A 24,739-nucleotide genomic window follows, 5' to 3' on the forward strand; every position below is an offset into this window, starting at 1 on the left:
CGCCAGTTGCCAGGTTGGAGACTATCAGGCTAATGATTTATTTGGCTGCCCAGCACAAGTGATAGATTTATCAACTTGATGTGAAATCTTTATTTCTAAATGGTTTTCTTGAAGAAGAAATCTATATTGAACAACCTTCAGGGTATGTTCAGAATGGGCATGAAGACAAAGTGTATAAGTTGAAAAAAGCACTTTATGGATTGAAGCAAGCTCCGTATGCATGGAATACTAGAATTGATCAGTATTTTCATGACAGTGGTTTTGAAAAATGCCCATATGAGCACGCGCTATATTTGAAGAAGGAAGCTGATGGAAGCATGTTGCTTGCTTGTCTTTATGTTGATGATCTAATTTTCACTGGCAACAATCTAATCATGTTCAAAGAATTTAAAAGAAATATGGTCCAAGAATTTGAAATGACAGATATCGGATTGATGGCTCATTTTCTCGGCATTGAAGTGGCACAAAGAGAAGATGGAATTTTTATTTCCCAAAGTGGCTATGCCAAAGAGATTCTCAAAAGATATGAAATGGAGAATTGCAATCCAGTGAATACTCTTGTAGACAGTGGAGTGGAACTTAGAAAAGGTACAAAGGCAGGTGATGTGGATCCAACTTATTTCAAGAGCTTAGTTTGAAGTCTTTGCTATCTTACTTGCACCAAGCTAGACATACTCTATGGGGTAGGACTGATTAGCAGATATATGGAAACACCAGATCAGTCACACCTTTATGCAGCAAAGAGGATTCTTTGCTACATCAAAGGTACAATCGATGATTATTCTATAAACCGACTGATAATTTCAGTCTTGTTGACTATTTAGATAGTGACTGGGGACGTGACTTAGATGAACGAAAGAGTACTACTGGATTTGCTTTCTTTATGGAAAATATAGCGTTCACATGATTGTCCAAGAAGCATGTTATTGTGATACTATCAACTTGCGAAGCTGAGTATGTTGCAGCCAACTCAGCTGTGTGCCATGCAATTTGGTTGTGAAATGTGTTGAAGCATTTGGGATTTCCACAAGAAAATTCTACTGAGATCTATATTGATAATCGCTTAGTAATTGCATTAGCAGATAACCTAGTTTATCATGAAAGAAGTAAGCATATTGACACCCGCTATCATTTCATCCGAGAGCGTGTGAAAAAGAAAGATGTGGAGTTATTTCCTTGCAAGTCTCAAGATCAACTTGCAGATATTTTCACGAAGCCATTAAAAAATGATCTATTCAATAGAATGAAGATGATGCTCGGGATGAAGCAGCATGGAGAATCAAGATTAAGGGGGATGTTGTGAAGTAATCTTGATTCACCGCCAACCTAAATGAAAATTTTATTTTTCCACCGGCCTACACTACAAGAATTAACACTTTTAGCAACAAAAAAAGTGGTCGCTAAAAGTCCATTTTTGGTCGGCAAAAGTTATCCGCGACCAATTTTTTTGGTCGCTACTTTGGTCGCCAATTGAGGGTCGGCAAAAGTAATTCGCGACCAAAATTTGGGTTGGTCGGCAAAAGTTGGATTTGCCGACTAAATTTTTGGTCGCTAAATATTCAATTACCGCGACTAATTCATTTTGTCGCTAAAACACTTTGGTCGCGAAAAGTGATATTTTCCCGACCAAATATCTTAGTCGCCAATTGACACATTTCGCGACCAAAAAGTTTGGTCGCCAATTATCACATTCAACGACCAAAACGTTTGGTCGCCAATTGTGACATTCCACGACCAAAAAATTTGGTCGCCATTTGTTACTTTTCGCGACCAAAATTTTTGGTCGGCAAAAGTGAAATTCCACGACCAAGAGCTGTTTGGTCGGCAATAGATGTATTTTTTGCGACCAAAACTCTTGGTCGGCAATTGTCATTTTTTGCGAAAAAAAATTATTTATTTGTCGCGACTAATAAATTGGTCGCCAAAGCAGGAAAACAATACACCTGTAATTCCTAATAATTCATTCAATCCATAATAAACCAATAATTTTAAAGCATCATTCAAATTAACTGAATCATTAACATTCGACATAATACATAATTCACTAACATTCGACACAATACATAATTTTAAAGCATCATTCAAAAACTAAATCATTAAATATTTTCTTACTTTCCAATTTCCCAATAGGCAATAACATAGCACATAAATTCAAGGAATGGCACAAGTGACGTTCCATACAATGGTAAACCCAACAACTACTGATTCAATTCCTCAAGTGAGTCAAATGAGATTAAAACAATTAGCCACAGTTCTTGCTTGCTATGCAGCCACCAATGTTTCTTTCCCTAAAACACAAACAAAACTAAAAGCTACAAATAAACTAAGCAAGAAAAAAATTTAGAGATCTCGAGAGAGTGAATTGTCAGCAGAAAACCACAACGGTGCTCTCCCTCCCTACAACTCATCCTGCAAATACAAAGCAACAAACAAGATATATCAAAGTGGATCCTTTGTGGAATTGATATTTTTAAACAATTAATTAATATTAAAGAAATCCTACATGTGCACTCTCTTCTGTAATATCAGCATCTTTGTCAGTTTCATCATCATCAGCCTCGGCATCATCATCATCACCTTCAGCCTGCAAAAAGATTTGGCCAATTTATGGAAAATGTCTTCAATAGTTCACACATGATAGCAGCTAAAGAAAAACACAAAAGAGACCACTTACAGTCTAATGGTTTTACATGTTTAGTATGTTTGGAAAAGCACATTCAACTCACAAAGCGTTGTCTCAACTGTTTAGAACAAAGTTAATTACTGTCTTATACTGAAAGATTATTTAGAACAATGTCTTATATTAAAAATGTGCAACAAGTGAATTCTTTTCCTGACCCATAGAACAGAGTCAATTACTGTAGTCTCTCAATAGCCAAATCTAATGTAAACATGTATTTATGTTCTTCTTAACAAACAAGTTGTTTGGTTTGGTGCCCTAAACTCTAAAGTAATTAATCAACTCTATAGAAGTCAACAAACCTCCATGAATCTCCTCCAGTCTTCACAGTAGTACTGACTGGCAGTCACCAGATCATTTAGTGTTCCACAAGATAGCAGCACAACCCAGAGGACTTAAAAGCCCAATTCTACTCCTGAACTACACATCAGAACAGAAACCACAACTTCACAGCAGCAACTCATATCATCACCAATTTAGATAGTTAAGGTAGCTTAACTATCTAACAAATTGACTTCTAAGTTAAACCAATTCAAACCCTGACCATAATGAAGTTCCACCCAGCAAGCAAGGACACAATCACTATCAACAGATCCAGCAGCAGCATAAATATCAAAAACCCAATTCTACTACTGAACTACACATCAGCACAGAAACCATAGCTACAGCAGCAATATCACAAGCAACAGCAACAACTTCATAGCAGCAACTCAGATCATCACCAATTCAGAAAATAAAAAATTGAAACATAAATTAAGGTAGCTTAACTATCAAACAAAATGACTACTAAGTTAACCCAATTCAATCCCTGACCATATTATTGACATGTTAACTGAGGTGAGGAAGGGCATGTTGTGTCTCAGAAAAAGTGCCCACAAACACATAGTCTATTTTAGTGAAACATTTAATCCTAACCCTCAACTTGAGCCACATTACCATAACAATTCAATGCAAGGACACAAGCACTGCTCAGGTAAGTAGTACAAATTTCCAAAAACTGATTTTTTTTTTTTGAACAAGGTTTTTTTTTTATTTTTTGACAACCTGGCCCTTACAATCCTCCAGCTCTAGATATCATCTAAGATCCATATTGGTGACTAATGTATGTAATTGAACTGCGACAACAATAAATTTGACTATCCCACAGTTGTTCAGTTATTTCTTCCAATAATCCAGAGTAAAGATGTTGATGATGAAGCTCCTCAGCGCACAGGAGGCATTATTGAAAAAACTAATTTTTACAAAGAAAGTAAAAAACCAGATCATGTTTTCCAGAGTAGCTTTCAGTTCTGGCCCAATTACAATTGGCCGCTTTGTTAGGATGTCACTGAGGCCATCATACTGAGCCATCAAATGATTTTTGAGTTATGAATAAAATTTTCTTTCATCCTAAAATGTAATTAACTTTATTTGACTTCAGTTAAGACTCATTCTAAACAACCAGCAAACCAGTTGAATCACTTATAACAAAAGAAGCAGAGTATCAATTGAAGTATCCTCGAAATAACCAGTACAAGGTTGGTTTATTTAATTTATGTCAGTGCTCAAATTTACAAGCCTTTTCCTAGTTACATGTCAATAATACCAAATTAAAAACCTCACCTTTTCCTTCTCAAACACCTCAGATGGAGCATCAGGTGGAACTAAAGGCCAAACTGCAGGCTTAGGCCAAGGTAGCATGCTGAGTGAAGCACTGCACAAAAGAAAAATATATTAGAGAGAGTTGGAGGACCACAGTGCAGCATCAAAGGAACTCTTTGGCAATGCTGACTACTACTTTCAAATAGGATTGGTATGCTAAAAAGTTGTGTTTCTACCTGTTGACAGGACTTCTTTCTATATCTGATCCATAACCAATTAGTTATGCAAGCCTCATGAACTACCACATGGGGAATTACATTGCAATAAGCAATAATTTTGGTATTAAATTTGTAGAAACAAGTGAACAAATGCATGGCTATTCTTTTTTTTCTTAATAAAAAAAAATGCTTGTTAATTGTCACAGGGAAACCATTGAGAAATAAAAATAGAATGAAACATATCATCGCATCTATATGTCAGTAAAAAACATGCCTAGACAACTATTTTTTCCCTCAAACTCCATTCTCGGTTGAAATAACAAATGTTGATTACTTCCACTCACCAAGTTACATAGTATAGTATGCAAACACTGCACTATATCACACTAAGTATATGGAGTTTGGAAGTCACTTGCAATGCGTGTAAACTTTACCTTAATCCAGCATAGTGAATAAAGATCACCTTGAAGGTGATAAAACTCTGTTTCTATATCAGGTGCCACTTGTCCATTACTATAATGAGAAGCAATTGTATTGATTAAAGCCAAGCAAGCAATTATCACCCAAACTTCACGCATACAGAAGGGTAACATACTCTGAAAAGAACACCAAGAAAAGAGAGGTAAAAAGGATAAGAATAAATAACGTTTCAATAATAGCTTAAAAAAAGTACTATTATTACTGTGAGTGAACATTGAACAACATGTCAAATACCTCATGCAGTGCCAATGCCTTTGAAAAACCGATAATAAATGAATAGCCCCTTGATGCAACCTCAAAGGGACGATTCAACTTGAATAACAGCTGTAAAATTGAGATGTATAATTGCAACAAAGTTAAAACACAATTGCAGAAAACCAAGTACCCTTGAAATGTGGCGAGACAAAACATTTAAAGTTTTGACAAATATAACAACCACTGTAGAAAACTTAAGAAAGTATGGCTCCAGTGAGGCAATTAGTATAGATATTACAAATTAAGTTTAACAATAAAATGTAGAATTAAGTTAACTATGATATACTGAGCACGTACTAAAGCAAGTTCAAGCAGTGCATCCCAATTTCCAATATGGAAGAAGAATAATATAAGTGTTACTGATAAATGAAAGACTCAATGCTACGAAAAATTTTACATGCCATAAATTGAACATGATTGAGGAAAACAAATAATGCAATAACTTCTGGTATGAAAAAAAAAACATAATTTTCCATTATGTATAAATTCTCCTGTTATTATCTAAAACCGACCTAAGTTAATCCTACTTCTTTGTCTTGCACACCTTTGCTTGGCTGGCAAAAAAATACTGTCTAAATTCAAATTCTCTAAATGAATCATCTTCAGTAATCTGTGTTAATGGTTTGTTCCCAGGGTTTAGCACTGCAGCTTGATCATCTCCATGGTCCATTCCTCCAAAGTCCCAATGTTTCCCTCACATAACTGCATTACATGAAAAAAGTAAACACATACGGAAATTGACAGATATTTTTTAAATTGGCAACACTAATGAAACACATAAATTGACAGCTACTTTAATATTGTCATCACTAATGAAACACAAAGAATGAATTAATTTTGTGAATCAAGAGAAGACAACAATGACTGAGAAAACACAATACAAATATAGCTAGAGAAAGATGTTTGATGAGTACTTATAACTTATAAGAACATAGAGATTCAAATTTCGCATAGTAAGGCCACTGAGGGACTTCAAGTCTTCGAGACAGAGTGCTAAACAACAATCTACATACCCTAAGGAAATTGACAGTTGTTTAGTAGGAGAAACAATCAAGAAGATGAAAATAAGGCCCCAACATGGTCTATTTTTAACATGGAAAAATTATATAATACGGTCTTAAAGAGTGAATAAAGAAAAATTCTTGGGGGGGACAATAGACAAAAACTGAGCATGCTCATTCAACAAAGCCTTATTCAACTACAAGGAATTCACTACACAAAGCCATTTTGTGATTCACTGCCATCCTATAGTATGTCTTAAACCAATTTCTAATGATACTGCCTTGAAAAAAGATGTGTACTAAAATAATAAGCATGAACCGGGGAAATTGAATTCCCAACTATGCTGGACTGGCATCAAGTGTCGTGTCCCTACATACCTGTATCCAATTGAACTTTTCCTGTTATTATGACAAAAATTATAGACTGTTTGTCATATAAATGAGTTGTGATTTGTCCTTTTCGTGCCTTGACAGAGAAAAAAACTAACAGTAATAACAATAACAGGATGGAAAAACATTATTGTCCTTTTTTTCTTTTGGGTGTAGGTAGGTGGGTGGGTGGGTGGGCAGTAGGGACATGGGAGGGGGATGGACCAAATTGCATCATAAATAAATAAAAAAAATGTTGTTAGTTCATAACACTTTAAAAAATGTAGCTACTTACCTCATTACCATGCAAATCAACCAGTGTTTTCAACTCAGCTCTACGGAAAAGTGCTACATGTACATGTCCTAGCAGAAAATATAATAGCTAAAATCACAGAGAATAAGGGTAGCCAAGAAGACTAATTAGAAAGACCAACCAATGAATTTACTTAACTAATGCAATGCAATAGTGCTGAGCAAACACAAGTACCTTGCTTATTGGATATGCTACAGGAAAACAAATCCAAACAAGAATGCAGACAAATGGGGCTACAACTGCACCAATAGCCAACCCATATCTAGAACAAACAGATTGTGGTATAATCTGTTCATACAGACTAGTAGTAATTAGCGCATGCAAATTCACCATGCTGATTTAACCAGGAAAATTGAAACATCACGATGCGAAAAATAAATTTGAGTTTTCTAAAAGCACTTCTTCAGAAAATGTATCCATGCTACAAGAACATAACTCAAGTTTTCTAATAAGCACTTTTTCTAATGGGCAGACACATTCCCACCTCAATTCCCCATGTCGCAAATTGCAGGGATAAGAAATCAGTTTTACGTGGGTAAAATTGGGCACGAATACCCTAATAAACCATAAATTGCACTGCAAATTCAAGCAGCTGTCCACCTGCTCCAAATTTTATAGCTCTCTTCTAAAGAAATGTTACCTAAGATAAATCCCTCACCTCTCCAAACAGAAGTATCAATGTAACTAAAATCAGGATGGCACCCCAAGTAGTGATCAAACTATACAGAAATATGGGAAGTGCCTGAGGAAAAGAACATCTAAAAACATCAAGTACTTCACGTTACATGTTACTAAAAATAGCTTGGTTCAACATGTCATAATATATGTACCTCCATGGCAGCAGCATTGCATATAACCACAATAATTACGAATCTGACACAGTTCACCCAGAAATCCAAGGTAGGTTTCCTCAATGAAAACTTGAAGGGACAAATATAGTCCAAGAGACAAATAGTAGTGCAGATAATAAAATACCAAAACTGACAACACATACAAAAACACCGAGTACCCTAGATTTATCCCTCCTGTGATCTTGAACATACAAACCTTATAGTACTTAATGGACCAACCGCTGGCATTGCCTCCCAGCTCTCCTTCCAAGATTCATACTCCGACATGGAATAAAACGCTAGAACTTTCCCATTTCTGTGAGTAGCCTGTGCAACAATAAATACCAGTTATTATAAACTTCACTTTCAGTTCCACTAGACAGTAATGGAAGTAAGATTGGACAGGGATTAGCATTCTTATTCCTTCCAAGATTCATACTCCGAATTGTCAAAGTCCCTTTGGTTTGAGAATCAAAAGCTGGGTTGCCAATAAGAGCATTGACAAAAACCCATAGATGGTTCTTCACTGCGTGGGCTTTGAGATTAGCATTCTTATTCTTTTTATTAACAATACTCATTACATAGTTTGTTATCTGGTTGGTAACATAATCAAGAACACTGAAGCATCATGTCTATGAAAAATTGAAGTTTGGACTATCTATGCATTTAGATATGTAAACTTTTGTTATATTCACATACTAAAATAAAAATATGGTTTTTTAAGTGGGAATGGCACACCCACGCATGAAGAATCCAAGAACTAACAATTAGTGGTTAACTGATATGTCATTAATTAAACCTCCTTAGGGATGAATTGTTTTGCAAATATGAACCGAGAAAAGTAAAAGAAGAGATGCTAAAATCATTTTACAAAGAAAATTATCCCTTAGTCATTAGAAGCAGAACACCAGGTTATGGAATCATTTCTTTTGAAAACGACATAAACAAAATGTTGGTGCTTGCATAAATATTTAATAAGTATGCAGTAATTCACATTCAGACGTCAATGTTTTGAATCCTTATAGGATTCAAAGGCAATGTAGTGAGAAACCCCCAAAAGGCAGTCATATTCCACCAACACAAGAATAACTTATAATATATGGCTACATAACAATTTCAAATTGCTTGAGCCATGAATAAAAATGTAGAATCTGAGGAGAAAAGTAGGCACAACATATAGAATTGAGATATTTATGGTTATAAAATATTACCTTTGGCAGCACCAATTTTCCATGAACTAATAAGCTAATTCAACAACGCATCATTCTCTATCCCTTGAGAACCAGAAACAAGACCTTCATCTTGTTTGGTTAGCATGTTCTGCAATGCATGGCCAAACTCATGGAAGACAGTCTCAACCTAATTATAGCAATCAATCAATGTGAATATCATGAAACCGAAATGGAAAAATCTGCAGAACAGTTGCAGCTTATATGACTCCTCAGAAAATTGCAAACCTTCCAGTGATCAAATAAATAGATATAATCATATAGATATTAAAAAATAATAGTAATATCTATCTCAGTTATTAAACCCAATCCTTAAAACATTCTCTAAAATCAGAAATAGTAACCAATACTTCCACATGAATTGGCATTTATACAACTTAAATTTATTCAAGTTCTGCTCCATTTGGAGAAGTACACACAGAAGTATAATCCATCAATTTTTTGTAGAACACTTGAATATGAGCATTTGAATTAAAAAATTATATAAATAAATAAATAAAAAGGCATACCTGAGAAAGTGTGGATGAATCAGATTCCATAGAGGCAATTTTTCTCTGTTTTTCCAAAACAACCAAATTAATAAACTAGGTAGAAACAATCATCAACCGTTCTAAGTCAACACTGCCATTCTCGGTCAAACAGTTAACTAATGAAAATTATAGGAACAAAAAATCTTCAGTAGAAATTGAAATCAACAAGAAGGAAAAAATTAAACCTATATTTGAGGTAAGAGATGTGTATATTGATCCAATCTTTTGGTTTCTGAGGGGAAAAAAAGGAAAATATAAACAAAAAAAGAAATCTGAATCTTGAATTCATTGAGAGAAAAGCGAAGAAAAGAAAGAAAGTGAAAAACAGAGGTAGAGAATGAGAGGAGAGTGGTGTGTACCTCAAGGCTGAACCTGGAGCTGGACTGAATCAGCAAATCTGGTGCAGAGTTCTAATCAGAGAAGATCGAGGGGTCGATTGAACAGAAATGGAGGGAAAAATTAGGGCAAAGATGAATTATCCATCTTCGATTTCATTTCCGACGCATTAATGTGCCTCGCCGCCTGATCATTCTCATCACAATCAGCCCGTTCCAGATCGTCGTTTTGATGAGTCTGGCGGTAGTCCTTTGTAGACAAAGGTTCTGAAACAGTTGAGGGGAGTGTAGGGTCTGCATTTGAACATACGGCTTATGGAGGGATTGGAGAAGATCAAAGGTAGGGTTAGGGTTTTGAAACCGACGACGAGAGTGAAGAAGACGAAGGTAAGGTGAGGTGAATGGCGCGACTGAGCTTTGATCGAAATCGACTGAGGTGTGAAAGAGGCGCGTAGGAATTTTTCATATTTGTTTTAATTAGTAAAGTCATCCCCTACCAAACTGATGGTCGGCTAATGCATTTGGATACCAAAACAACGCCGTTTTGGTATCAGCGACCAAATTATATTAGTCGCTAAAAATAGCATACACAGCCCCCTTTTTAATTTCATTCTTCCGCCCATATTTTTGGCGACAATTAGTGTAATTTGGTCGGCAAAAATTACTTATTTGCGACCAAAAATTTTAGTCGGTAACAGTATCAATTTTTAGCTATGAAATTTACTTTTGGTCGGCAAATGTCATTTTTTTGCGACAAAAATTTTTTTGGTCGGCAAAAGTGGTCGGCAAATGTGTAAATTCTTGTAGTGCTAGCTAAGAGTAGGAACATGGAAGCTGAATCAAGGTTTCAACAATGGCGGATGTTTTTTTTTGAAATTTTTAGTCTTACATATATTTGCATTTAATGCTTTCACACTATCAAGTTCATCTATAAATTGTGTATGTATCAGAGTGATCAATGTGTGTAGGAGAAATAAAAATAAGAAAGAGAGAAGATTGTAGTTTATGCTCTGTATGTTTTCAAAATTAGTTGAGTGAATTTAAATTGAGTTTGGTTCAGTCACTACAACAAAAACATACTTTAGTGGCACTACACTAGTGACATATTTTTAGAAAATGCCACAAAAAATGATATTTAGTGGCACGTTTTTGAAAAATGCCACAAAACGACAAACATAAAAGGCTCTAGTGACATTTCAATGAACAAGTGTCACAAAACTACAACAAAAACATACTTTAGTGGCACTACAATAGTGGCATATTTTTAGAAAATGCCACAAAAATGATATTTAGTGGCACGTTTTTGAAAAATGCCACAAAACGAAAAACATAAAAGGCTCAAGTGACATTTCAATGAACAAGTGTCACAAAACTACAACAAAAACACACTTTAGTGACACTATACTAGTGGCATGTTTTCAGAAAATGCCACAAAAATAATATTTGGTGACACATTTAGATAAATGCCACAAAGCCACAAACATATAAGGCTCTAGTGGCATTTCAATAAAGAAATGTCACATCAATTTTATGGCATTTTATAAAATAATGACACAAAAAATTATGTTCGTGACATTTACCAACAGATGCCACTAAACTTTAGTAGCAATGGCATTTTTTAAAAAATGTCAGGACACTAGGTAGGTGCAAATTACTTTTTATGACACTTAGGTGAAAAGTTTCATAAACAAATATTTTATAGCATTTTGAGAAATGCCACTAAGTCAAAAACTTTCCAAGCTTATAATGGCATTTTTGAAAAAACAAAAAATGCCAATATATTTTTAAAATTTTAGAATGTAGTATATGATTAAAAATAAATAAATTAAACTCAATATATACTACAGGAAAAAACATATTCGGCGACTAAATTTCAAGACCAAAAAAAATTAGGTCGCTGAAAGTATAGCTTTCAGCAACCAAAACAGCATTAGTAGCCAAAAGTAAAGCTTTTGGCGACTAAACAATTTTAGTAGCCAAAAGTCTACAATTGGTGACCAAAACTAAGTTTGGTCGCTAATTATATGAGTTTTAGTGACAAAAAAATTTTAGTAGCCCAAAGTAAAGCTTTTTGGCGACTAAAAAAATTTAGCAGCCAAAAGTCTACAATTGGCGACTAAAAATAAGTTTGGTCAATGATTATATGGGTTTTACCGACTAAAAAAATTTTAGTAGCCAAAAGTAAAGTTTGTTGGTGACTAAAAAAATTTTAATAGCCAAAAGTCTATAATTGGCAACTAAAAAATAAGTTTAGTCGCCAAAAGTGGTTATTTTTAGCGCGGGAGAACTAAAATCCTAAGGCGGGAATTAAATTTTTTGGCGAACAAAATTTTGGTAGCTAAAAGTGTATCTTCGGTGACCAAACCCGATTTGGGTCGGTAAAAGTTAAGTTTTTTAGTAACTAAAAAACAATTAGTAGCCAAAAGTATAGAATTGGCGACCAAAAAATATTTTTAGTCGCCAAAAGTGGCCTTTTTTTATTTTACTAGTAAATAGTTTACTTTACATAAATTATGTTCAATAAAATAATTATGCTTGTACATATACTTTTATATTAATATAGATGTATGTACTATATAAATAATATATGTTGCATATATAATCATATGGTGCTATAGAGGTGTAGTGGGAAGAGTGTGGTGTATAAGGTTTATGGTGCAGGAGGTTGGCAGTTCGAGTCTCTGCAAGAGCGGATCAAATTGTTCTACAACGAATTATCGTCACGAACGGCACTTGATAGCGTCACGAATAGTGCCTACCATGACATTAAAGTGTCACTGAAAGGTTTTAGTCTTGATGGTGTAATGACACTTATAAGTGTCACTAACTCTTTTTTTAATGGCGCTTGATAGTGCCACAAATAATATCTACCATGACATTAAAATATCATTGAAAGTTTTTAGCCATGATGGTGCAGTGGCACTTGCAAGTATCTACCGTGACACTCGTATCTACCGTGGCACCGATAGAAGTGGCACTTGTTCAAAATGCCACAAGACCAAAAAATGTCATTAGAAGAATAGTTTTGTGGCACTTTCAAATGTCACTAAACTAAGAAAATGTTGTAGTGAGTGTTAATTCTCTTTTTGTGAACCACCATAAGTGGTTTGAATCTCACTCCCACCAACAATACTAAGTTGTTTTCATGGTTTGAAAGATGTTTTACTCAAATTATTGCAAAGATAGAATTCCATATTGCTTAATTTATTATATTTGCATATTTGATCTGACTAGCTGTGGTATTTGTAATTTATTTGGTTGTCGAGCTTATTATATTTCTCCTTTGTGTTTCACAGGTTTTGATGAATAAGTAATCCACTGAGAGAACACGTCTTTTGGGTTGGAGAGCATTGAAGGAAAGTAATTTTTTTTTGAGTTGTACTATTACACTTTAATGCTTTGTTTCTTTATCTTAGAAACATTTGACATGTTAAATTTAAGTTTTAATAGTAGAGAATTGTTTTGACTTAGATTTTGGATTGTACCTCTCAGACCATAGATATTTGAAGTGTTTCTTGAACTGTATGTCTTCTTATTGCCAAAACTTGCATTCTACCATAGTTAAATTTCTTGCAGTGGCCGTTGGTTTTCTTCTGTTTTGTTGTTTGGAGCTACATTGCCAAGTTGTTTTTTTTATTCTACTAATAGCCATTTTGCTTACCAAAAATACATAAAAAAATTTATTATATATTTTGCTTAGTGACTTTGTTTAGTGTGTACTCCAACATACTCTCTACTTATGGTTAACTACACTTTTTATCTCTTTAGTTTGACTCAAATTTTATTTTAATCACTATAATTTTAATTTTAACAATTTGATTCCTACACTTTAACTCTATTTCAATTTAGTTCTTTCACCTAAATTGAGGTTAATATTAGGGCAAATTACATATACACCCCTCGAGGTTTGGTTAAATTACAGATACCCCCCTGAGGTTTCGGAAATTACATCCCGCCCCCTGAGGTTTGTATTTTCATAACAATTTACCCCCTGAGGTTTATATTTCATAACAAATTACCCCCTAATTTCTTATGCAAATATAGCATTCAGGGGGGAATTCGTAATTTCTCAAACCTCAGGGGGGTATTTGTAATTTAGCCAAACCTCGAGGGGTGTATATGTAATTTGCCCTTAATATTAATAGTTTTGGGACACTCATCAATTTTCTATGTTTGTAATTTGGTTCTTCTGTCTAAGTTGAGGTTAAAATGAACAATTTTGGAATACTCGTCAATTTTTTAATGTTTTAATTTGATTTTTTCCATCTAAATTGGAGGTTAAAATTAACAATTTTAGGATACTTGTTAATTTTCTAAAGTGTAAAGGCAAAATTAATAAAAAATTAGACAAAAAGACCAAATTAAAACTAGATTTAAAGTTTATGGACCGAATTATTTAAATTAAAACTATAGTGATTAAAATAAAATTTGAGTTAAAAAAAAGGATAAAAAGTGTAATTAACTATTTTTTACTTATGTGACTGGTTTTTCCCTAGCTCTCAAAACTCTTCGCATGCAGCTACTCAAAAGATAATGAGACAAAATATCTAACCATTTTACGTACTTTTTTGGGGACTCCATTTCGAGATGAAACTAGGCCTAAATGCCTAAAATGCTCTAAATGCCTCCTTACAAATACAATAGCATTTATATTTCTTTTGATTGTGGGCACAATTGATTTGTTAAAAAAAAAAAAAAAATCTTTTTTCTTTTTTTCTTTTTTTGTCAATTGATAAGAAAATAATTACAAATATAAAAAATATTATATCATCAATGAACAAACAGACTAGTAGTCCAAAATAATTAGAAAGTTAAAAAAGGGTATTAAGCCCAGCAATCACTCAACTACTACTTATAACCAACCCTCATAATAGGAGAAAATTAAAAACTACTACAAAAGGTATCGAACTCTTCTCTATATAAATTAAGAGTAATGATTCATCCCCCATTTTCCTCCCACCCCTTTTGACCCCCTCTCTCTCTCATTGGTTACCTTTTCCTTTTCTTTTTCTTTTTCTTTTTTTTCCTTCTCCACCAATCACCTCCTGCCACGTGACAAAGGGGGGTGAGGGGGTGACCCCCAAAAGAGGGCCCCAAGCATTATTCATAAATTAAATCCAATATCTCACACCACAAAAAATGTTGCTATATAATCACTAGGCCAAACGCCTCAATTATGCTACCAACTTAAAGTTGTGTTTTGTGAATTTTCAAGGAAGCTTTGGATTTGATATGGTAATTGTCAACTTAATTGTGATATGATGTTCCATTTTAGCAATGATTTTTTTTTCTTTAATTTTTATTTATCTCAATGTATTCTTTTATTTTGAGTAAATAAAATTTTATTTTTCCAATTAAAGCATAAAAATGTATCTATTGAGAAATAAGATTGACTTTAACCTTTCAAGCTTACGGGGTAGCACATTCAAGCAAGTGTGCCGCGTTGTGGAGAAACATAATAACTTGGAAATTTCATCCCGATAGTGCCCCTAGGCTTTTCTGATGAAGTATTACTCTGTTTATTTTTGAATTTCTAAAAATAATTTTTAAAATTTTAAATTTATATATTTTTATTTTTAATGAAAATTTTAACATTTTAATCATTTTTTTAGATTCACTTACTCTAAACTAGATAGATTTAAAAAGTATAAAATTTGTACAAAAATCTTTTAAATAATTCATTTTACATTTGACATAATATGATATTGTTAGGTCACCTTTTCTGTCTAATACAACTAAATGCAGTAGGTAAATTATAATGCTTATCTAATTAGTAATTGATTATTAAAAAAATTCCGGTGAACATCTCTCAATTGTCATTTCAATCAAAGGACTAGCCAATACACACATTCAGAATCTATATATGCTAGAAGTGATTACAAACCATTTTTTATAGTATTGTATAAAACAGACAAAATGCTAACGAGATACCTATAATTTTTTCTTAATTAAGCTTTTGTTTACACTTTCCTCAACCAATGAGATTGGCAAATTATTGACTAAACAACAAAAAGATTGACAAGAATGAAACATGAAGTATGAGGATTCAAACAAATCCACGGCCAATGAAATTTTAGTTAGTGATAAGTTTGGCACAAGAAATAGAAAAAAGTCTTCACTTGTTAATTATAAAAACTAGGACTCAGCTGAATAGTATATTCATCTCCTCTTTATTCAACACATCGAATGACAGAATTAGAAGTGCATATGATCCATGATTTAATTGGAAAACATTATGAGATCCTAAAATCATCCCTAAAGCCACAACACCAACACTCCACAAGTCGTATCTACAAGTTGATCGAAAATACAATTTGAAAAATAAATAAAAGAAAAGACAAGAAATTGATTATTACATATTACAAATCATTAAACAAAAAATGTCTCTCAAAACTGTGAAAATTACATTTGACATATCTTCTCATTTAGGAAAAACATAGTCTTTAGCAAAATGACACAATTCTATTATTTGTTGAATAAAACTCAATTTTAATACTGTACTGAAACTAGAAGCATGTTAAGCATATTTTAAAGCGGTAATTGTTGACCCTTGAAACTAGTGAAGCAAAATGATAAGATCATATTACTTATTAAATAAAACTTGATTTTTAACCTTAATATTGTACGAAGCACACAACACTAAACCATTACTACAAATACTATTTGAATTGGTCGATTTAAAGCTCTCTACCACTCCACTATATCTTAGTATATATGTCTCCTAAATGAGGTTTCTCCTCTTTATATAGCCATTTAGTTCATCAATGGACAACTAAAATCAACTTGATCAAAAAGCTATCATTAGGTTTCTAGAATACTCACAGACACCTTCATCCTTATTCCATTATATTGTAGAATTTTGTATTCTACTTTAATAGATAATGGAGGTTTTCATACTGCTCTACAATTTTTTAAATTTTTCTAAGTTTCTACAATGTTCTCTTACATTCTGAATTTTTAAGATTGTTCTAAAAGCTTATGAATTTCTCTATAACTTTCTAAAATTTTCCAGGTATTCTTAACATTTGTAGGATGCACTAGAAGATTCCGAAGAGTCTATATTGAATCTTTAACAATTGCACCACACCTTCACGGTAAACATTTTGGCGTGCTTCAATCTTGACGAATGATGTTGTAGTAAACAAAGACAAAATGCTAATACCAAATAAAATTCGTGAACTATCTAATCATCATCAATTCCAACTTAATGAATGATTGCTTTGGGTGAGAAGCAATTGCGCCTCCAAACACTAGCTAGCAAGAAGAAGAAACATTGAATGATGAGTGAGTTCTGTAAAGATTTGGTTTGTTATATTTTTTGAGAGAATTAAATTGGTCACTCATGTATACCTCTATCGGGGAAGTCAAGGAGGTCAAACATTAGCAAAAGCAAAAATTGTTAAGCATCGCCAACGGTAGTAGATATTTTACCTATCAAAATATTATTATAAGGTATATATTTTATTTTGTCTATCAACTGTTTCATGTTTTTACTCCAATCATAGTCTTTATTTTAGTTATTCATCAAAATACTATTAATTTTATAGAATGTCACGTCAGTAACAAAGATTGAGGGAAATGATCCTAATGATTAAATACATTTTGCCTAATCTTGAAGGCTAACTATATGTGGCTAGTGAATATGAGTTGAATCAAAATACCTAATCATATACCTAGTGAATTGAAGATGCTCAGACTCCTTGTTGAATAGGTTGTTATGTTATTTGATGTGTTGTTTATTTCTTCACCAAATATGGGACTCTTTGTTAAGTTAATTGTTAAAATATGATTATCTAAATATAATTCTCTGATATTTATAAAAGTTTTCTTATCCATTGACAAGAAAAATATACCTTACAAGAGTGAGAGTTTGTTAGAAATTAAGAGAACGTATTTGGATACTAGATTGCAACACGCCACTCGCGTGCAATTAATCGGCCCGCTTCTCAATATACACACCCATCCAAAAATTTTAAAATTTCATTTTCTTTTCTCTATCCACTCCTTATAATAATATTATCATAATCATAGTTATATCTTATAATTTGTTTGTCACAATTGTATTTGTAACATATATGAGTGATGAGATATTTTAAACTAATGCAATAATGTTACCTAAAATGCTAAATAAATTATCATACACAAATATTACCATTATAGTATTGTTATAATTTTTTCACTCAATATTTTTCGCTACACCCACCATTCACCAAAACCAAACTAATCTCAATCTCCATACCATGTTAGTAGTCTGATTGCTCTATGATTTGTCCATCCTCGAAAAAAGAAACGATTAATTACACTTTTTTTTTTTTTTAACTATAATTTGATTCAAATTTTACTTTAGTCTCTATAGTTTCAATTTGAACAATTTGATCCCTACGCTTTAAGTCTTATTTTAATTTGGTCATTTTATCTAAATTGGAAGTTAAAATTAACAATTTTAAAACATTTGTCGATTTTTTAATTTATACACGTAGACAAAATTAACATATATTTAGATGAAGTGACCAAATTGAAACTAGATTTAAGGTGTGGAGGCCAAATTATTCAAATTGAAACTATTGGAACTAAAGTGAAATTTAAATCAAATTACAAAGGTGAAAAATATAACTAACCCCCAAAAAATTAGCAAAATTCATTTATTGAGTGGCAAATGAAAAATTCAAGGAAAGTTACAATCCCCAGAATAGTGCATCTACACACATTTATTTAAAAAATTCATTTAGGTATAATATTTTCTTATGCAAAAATATGGTTGCTCAAGTTCCTTACAATCTGAATTAAATGATTGTATGGAGCTAATAGCCTTTCTAAAATCCAGTGATCCATTAAGATCTGGACAATACAAAGATAGAAAAAAAGAAAGAAGAAAAAATATATATCCAATTTCGGTGAAATATTCTCTACTTACTATGCCAGTTAAATTAAAAATCATTTGGAAAAAAGTATTGAAAATGATTTTGCACAATTCCACAATATCGTTTTATACAGTGTGTGATCTCTACAAATATTTTATCAGCATGAAGTGTCACAGTTTGTAAGTGTTTTATCATTCATATTTTTTAATATCTAAATTGAATCCTCAAAAGTTAAATAAGAATAAAATTTAATTCACTTATAGTGAGTTTGGTTGGGGGATTTGGAAAGAGATTTGAAGAGAAAGGAAAAAGGTGTGTAAAACTATGTGAAATTTAAGTATATTTTATTCATATTTTACCTATTTTTTCTTTTCTTTTTTAATTTTTTCTCAAATTTCCTAACCAAATACAGTGTTAGAGAATATATTTGTTATTGTGATTTGTGCGGTAACTAAAATACATTGTGATAATGAGAAATTTTTTTTGTTGAATTGTTGCTTGCAATTAAACCATGTCTTTATAAATGACCTTCTTTTTTTCTTTTTCTTTTTCTTTTTTCTCTTTTTTGGGACATTTGATAATATTGCCAATTAATTAATGCAGTTTTGATCAATGACGTAATGAAATAGAACTAATCCATTTCTTGAAAAAGAGAAATTTACAAGAAAAAGACTTGGATGTAAGCTACCTAAAAGCAAAAAAGTACCACAAAAAAAAGAAGAAGTAATATTAGGGGTTATGAAAAAAAATATCATGAAAATATATCATGAAAGATTTTTCACCTTTAAATTATATATACAATAAAACACCACGCACAAATCAATGAATGAAAAATTTTCATGATATTTTTTTTCATGATTCCTACATTATTTCCAAAAAAAAAAAAAAATGGCATGATGAAAAAAGGAAAAAAAAAGAAAGAAGAAAGAAAAACAAGGTACATAAACAAAATTGTGAATCTTATTTTTTTATTTTTTATTCTGTTTTTATCAGCCACTTTTTGGAATAAACTGATGAGAAGTTCCTTCAACATGAGCGAGTTCGATTGAAGTTGAGTGTCATTTGCTAGGGTTTGAACAACTTGATTGGGAACTATGCACTCTCCGACGAGTACAACTTCTCTTGAATGCGTGGAGATTGAACAAGTTCTTGGAGTTCTTGACCATGCAATAGTTCCTCGTTGTCCTGCACATACACACATTGCCAATGTTGCATTTTAGCCACAGTTCATGTCGACGGTACTCATATAATCAGTAGTGGTTCAAGATTTTTAGTGATCTCAAAGTAAGGTCTTATCTAATTAAGCCTTTGAAAAGTTAGGTCACAATAAATAAAAAAAATTTGTTGTGGGCCTTAAGCCACTGCCTAAGTGTAATAATTGAACTATCTCTTCATATAACAAATGCACTCCAATATAAACACTAAAAGTCCAAAATGAACAAAATTGCAAAGAAAGCTCAAAAAATTTAGCTTATTTTACTTTATCACTTAACTGTTTTTCTTTTTTTTTTTTTAATTTTTTTCAAATTGTGGACCATCAAGACATTTTTTCAGCAAAATCAAAACCTCTAGATTCTGGCCTATTGTGTTTGTACATATCTGTATTACTAATCCCATTGATTTTCCTAAGTATTACTAATTCCGTTCATAATTTCATAATGTTACAAATCAAGTCAAACTCACAAAAATTATACCAGTTATCAAACATGGCCTATACTTAATTATTTATACTACATTATAATATATCAAAATCATCCAAATAAAAACATATCAATATTTTTATAAATTGTTTAAATTATTTTAATTAATTTATGTTTCAATAAAAATTTAAGAAAATCACATCCCAAAATAATTTAGTTTCCGGTTCACTCTAAACCATCTCTCATATGCATATTGAAAATCCTAAGTGATTCGTGATTATATCAAGATTAAAGTATTTTAATTCCCAATCATTCAAAACACGCAATCTAAATCATCGAGCACTTATGAAAGTGATTTAGATTGTTGTTTTCAAAATAAACAATAAATCAACACAAACGATTTTTACGTGAAAAAACCACAATTGAAGAACCTTCAATTGTAATAAAAAACCACGGGCGAAACGCCACTAATCAATCCACTATTGAAGAAAAAAAGATTACAAAGATAACACACAAATTACCCAATTCAGTCAATTTGTCTTCAAACCTTTTGTAACTCTTTCACCAAGCCTTCGTCTCGGAACTGATTAATCTGAAGTTGAATCCACAACTTCATTTCTCGAATCAACGACTACCTACAGAATCAAACTCTTTTGAAACTCCACGTTTGAATCTTCGGAATCCACCGAAGAATAACACTCTTGTATGTATTCAATCAACCTCCTTGATATGTGCTTGTCAATTCATGATTTAATACTCACTCAATTTATCAAGGAAAAACTCACAAAAATACTCCAGAAGAAAGTCTTAGAAAACCTCAAATTAGATCTAAAAACCTTAATTCTAGTTTTGGAGTAAAACAACTACTTATGGAAATCCTGGATTTTGAAGCTCGCTCGAGCGAAGCTTCTCTCGCTCGAGCGAGAAACTTAACTCGCGTGATTTCCATAAGTGGCTTCGCTTGAGCCACGCATCCTGCGCTTGAGCGAACAATCAACTCTTACAGGTTTTTATGCAGACGCAGTCCTTCGCTCGAGCCACACATGCTTTGCTCGAGCGCACATTCATCTCTTTCAGGTTTTTGCTAGACGCAGTCTTCCCTCGAGCGAGGACTCCTTCGCTCAAGCGAGGAAGACAAAAACAAAAGGAAATTTACAACTCAATCACACAAGTTTGTTCACGAGATTGACAAGACTTAGGGACCTAACAATCTCCCCCTTTGTCAATACCTGGACAAAGCTTTCTAACATAATTTCCTAAACAAACGAACAAACTAAACCAACCAACTAGTAAACCAAAAAAAGAAAACAAACCAACTATAAAACCAGAAAATGAACCAACTATAAAACCAATCTTGATGGAAGAACAATTTGCACAAAATAAACAATCTGCACAACATAGTTGGAGAGAATTGTTATTTATCACAAGAAACCATCAAGACTTAAAAAACACAAAACCATTATCAACATCATTAGCAACTTAAATTCCAATATAAACAATATAACAAGTTGCAATATAAACAATATAACAAGTTGCCAATAAGTCCAAGTGCTGCCTGCAAAAACATCATGAGTATCCCATATAGCCCATATACATCATCCTAAAAAGATAAATCCAATATAAACATCATGAGTATCCCAAACACATATATACCCCCCAAACATATACCCCCAAAAACAATACTCCCCCTTTTTGTCCGGGAGTGAACCAAAAAAACAAGGATAAACAAACCAAAAGAAACTGTCAAAGAAAAGAACTAAAACTGTCCAAAAACAACCTAGGCCATAAATTAGGAATGAGAGGAAGATGGCTGCTGCAACTGAAGTAGAGAAAGAATCTGAGCAAGCATGGTACATATGGAAGACCCAAAGATTTACGACCCTCATAAACAGCAATCATTTTGGAAACTATCATGGCCGGTAAATCAATGGGAAGTCTATGATCGATGCAATACAACACATAACCCTGATCGTGGGTAATGTGTGAAGAATGGGTGGTGACATGAAGATTAGCACACATAATGATATTAAGGAGATAAAATCTAGAAATAAGTTCATTCTGTTGAATGAGTGCCCCGGCGATCCAAGTCTGGTCACAACCACAAAGTTCAGACGCAACTTGATCAAAGTCAATACCAGAACGAGTAAGGAGAGGAAACCGAAAATCCGGAACTTCGGGAAGATCAAGAAATAACCGAAAAACTTCACAAGTGATGTCTATAGGTTTCTTCCTAACCCAAGTGCGAAAGGAGGAGGGAATTTCTTTGCGGATGGAATGGATGTTGCAGTAAAATTCATGAACTAAACTCAGATTTTGGGCCCTGGAAAAGACCAAAACCTGATCACCCCCTAGAGAGTCAAACAAAGAGCGAATAGGGAGCAACTCAAAGGCACTAGACAGGACATTCCTTTCCAGATGAACTTTCGTGGAGACATAAAATTCCTTAAACTGTTTGAACTTTTCTTTAGACTCAAACTTTTCAGTATTAAAACTGCAGCGAGACACTGTGGTTTTACGACGCTTGAAAGACTCAGCCATGACTAGACAACCCAAAAAGAGCAAGACAAACACAGAACCCAGTAACCCATACACAAGACACCCAATAACATTAACAGAAAACCCCAAAACAAAACAGAAGTAGCCAATCAAAACACATTAGTCCAACATGGTTAGAAAATCATTTGAACTCATAGCTTTAGCATAATAGAAATGAAATGATTAGTAGAGCTAGGGAACCATCAATCAGCCACAAAGGAAGCAATGTAGGAAAGCCATTTACAGGAGATGAAGAGACTGAATCAGCAATGCAAAAAAAAATTATCACAGGGCAATTTATTTAGAAAAAAAAATCCCCAATTGAAACCCAAAAAAAAAAAAAAAAAACGAATTACGCCCTAGCAAAAAAAAAAAAAACAGAGTAGAATGTTCGAAACCATTAACCCTAGATGCATGAGAGAACTCTAAAACGTGATTATAACCAAAAGCAAAAATGAGGAAACCTAGATTATAACCCTAGATTATAACCAAAATAAAGGTGTGTGTGTGCAGTCCTTGAGAGGTCACTGAGCTAGAGTTAAGCCTCGTAGTGATCGGATGGCTGGACCTTCGCCAAGAGTAACTAAACATCACAGAGAAAAGTCAAACCTCTAGGAATCACGGGATATTTGTTGAGTAAATGCGGAGGCTCCCCCTCAATCAATGAGTCATTTTTTTTTTTCATTTTTTCAAACTTTTTCTTTCTTGTGGGCACTCATTGGTGGCATTCACGCTCAAGAGTATGAAAACCAAACTAGAGAAGAATGAAATCGAAAAAGAATGGCCTGGTTGGTGCCTCTGAGGTAGCCTTTGCCTAATGCTCGGACTTCAAGGAACTGAGGGAGAAACCGTGGAAGTGAAAAATGATGGTAGATGGTTAAGAGACTCAACATCACCCATGATATACTAGTTTCGGTCAATTCCACTGTAAAAGTACAAGAAACATTGTTAGTGGTCCATAGAGAACTTTGATCACTTGTGCGGAAACCCCTGCAACAATTTATCTCAAGGATGTGTACATAATGAGATCATGAGGTTAATGAGCATGGACATTCAAAATGAGCTATGAACAAAGAACAATGAGATCTTGTAAGCAGCATGAATAGTGTACATATAAAGATGGATGCAAGAAAAACAGGGATCAATGACAATGAGATTATAGCATCTAAGCACGCATAAGGCCAAACACTCACACCCACTCTAGTTATCGAGCATTACACCCAAGGTCTTTCTAAGGAACTCAAACCGTAGAAAATCAAGGGATTTTGTAAAAATATCAGCTTTTTGATGCTCAGTGGGAACATCTTCAAGAACAACAAGGCCTTCTTCCACTAACTCTCAAATAAAATGATGACGAATATCAATGTGTTTGGTGCGAGAGTGTTGGACATGATTTTTTGAAATGTTCATGGCACTTGTGTTATCACAGAAAAGAGTAAGAGTGCTTTGATCTATCCCATAATCATGAAGCATTTGCTTCATCCACAGCATTTGTGTACAACAACTCCCTGCAGAAATGTACTCAGCCTCAGCAGTCGAAAGGGAGATGGCATTTTGCTTTTTATTATGCTAGGAAACCAGATTATTCCCAAGGTAAAAACACCCCCCGGATGTACTCTTCCTATCATCGGCACACCCTGCCCAGTCGGCATCAGAAAAACTAGTAATTTCAACTGTAGTGTCAGTAGAAAACCAAACCCCATACCCCAATGTCCCATTAACATATTTGATAATGCGTTTGACCGCAAGAAGATGAGACTCTTTAGGACTGACTTGGTAACGGGCACAAACACCTACACTGAAGACAATATCAGGACGACTAGCTGTGAGGTAAAGAAGACTCCCTATCATACTCATATAGAGGGTAGGATCAACATCAATA

At 33.4% G+C, this 24,739-nt stretch overlaps 1 protein-coding gene and 2 long non-coding RNA genes across 6 annotated transcripts in view; 1 reads left to right on the plus strand and 2 right to left on the minus strand.

The window, feature by feature from the left end:
* The window catches only part of LOC114274376 (uncharacterized), a 54,337-nt gene extending 40,926 nt beyond the window's left edge, over positions 1–13,411 (plus strand). For both annotated transcript variants that reach the window (XM_082886248.1, XM_082886249.1), the window contains one exon: positions 13,118–13,411. The gene's annotated coding sequence lies outside the window, so the exon portion shown is untranslated. The remainder of the gene's footprint in view (positions 1–13,117) is intronic.
* On the minus strand, positions 2,179–3,247 carry LOC114296558 (uncharacterized). 3 transcript variants are annotated; one of them, XR_003641230.2, is made up of 3 exons: positions 2,983–3,247; positions 2,504–2,584; positions 2,179–2,409 (listed from the first exon to the last, which is right to left on the minus strand). It is a non-coding gene; the product is annotated as an uncharacterized LOC114296558 (long non-coding RNA). The 3 variants fall into 3 exon arrangements; XR_014341036.1 differs by lacking the exon at positions 2,983–3,247 and adding an exon at positions 2,675–2,747; XR_014341035.1 differs by lacking the exon at positions 2,983–3,247 and having other exon boundaries at positions 2,504–2,641.
* LOC114273026 (uncharacterized) lies at positions 8,578–10,270 on the minus strand. The gene is made up of 3 exons (XR_014341037.1): positions 9,846–10,270; positions 9,466–9,510; positions 8,578–9,047 (listed from the first exon to the last, which is right to left on the minus strand). It is a non-coding gene; the product is annotated as an uncharacterized LOC114273026 (long non-coding RNA).
* Positions 13,412–24,739: the final 11,328 nt, after the last annotated feature.

This window comes from Camellia sinensis, chromosome 9, assembly GCF_055761805.1.
Source record: "Camellia sinensis isolate YWXY chromosome 9, ASM5576180v1, whole genome shotgun sequence".
Classification (NCBI taxonomy): Eukaryota; Viridiplantae; Streptophyta; class Magnoliopsida; order Ericales; family Theaceae; genus Camellia; species Camellia sinensis.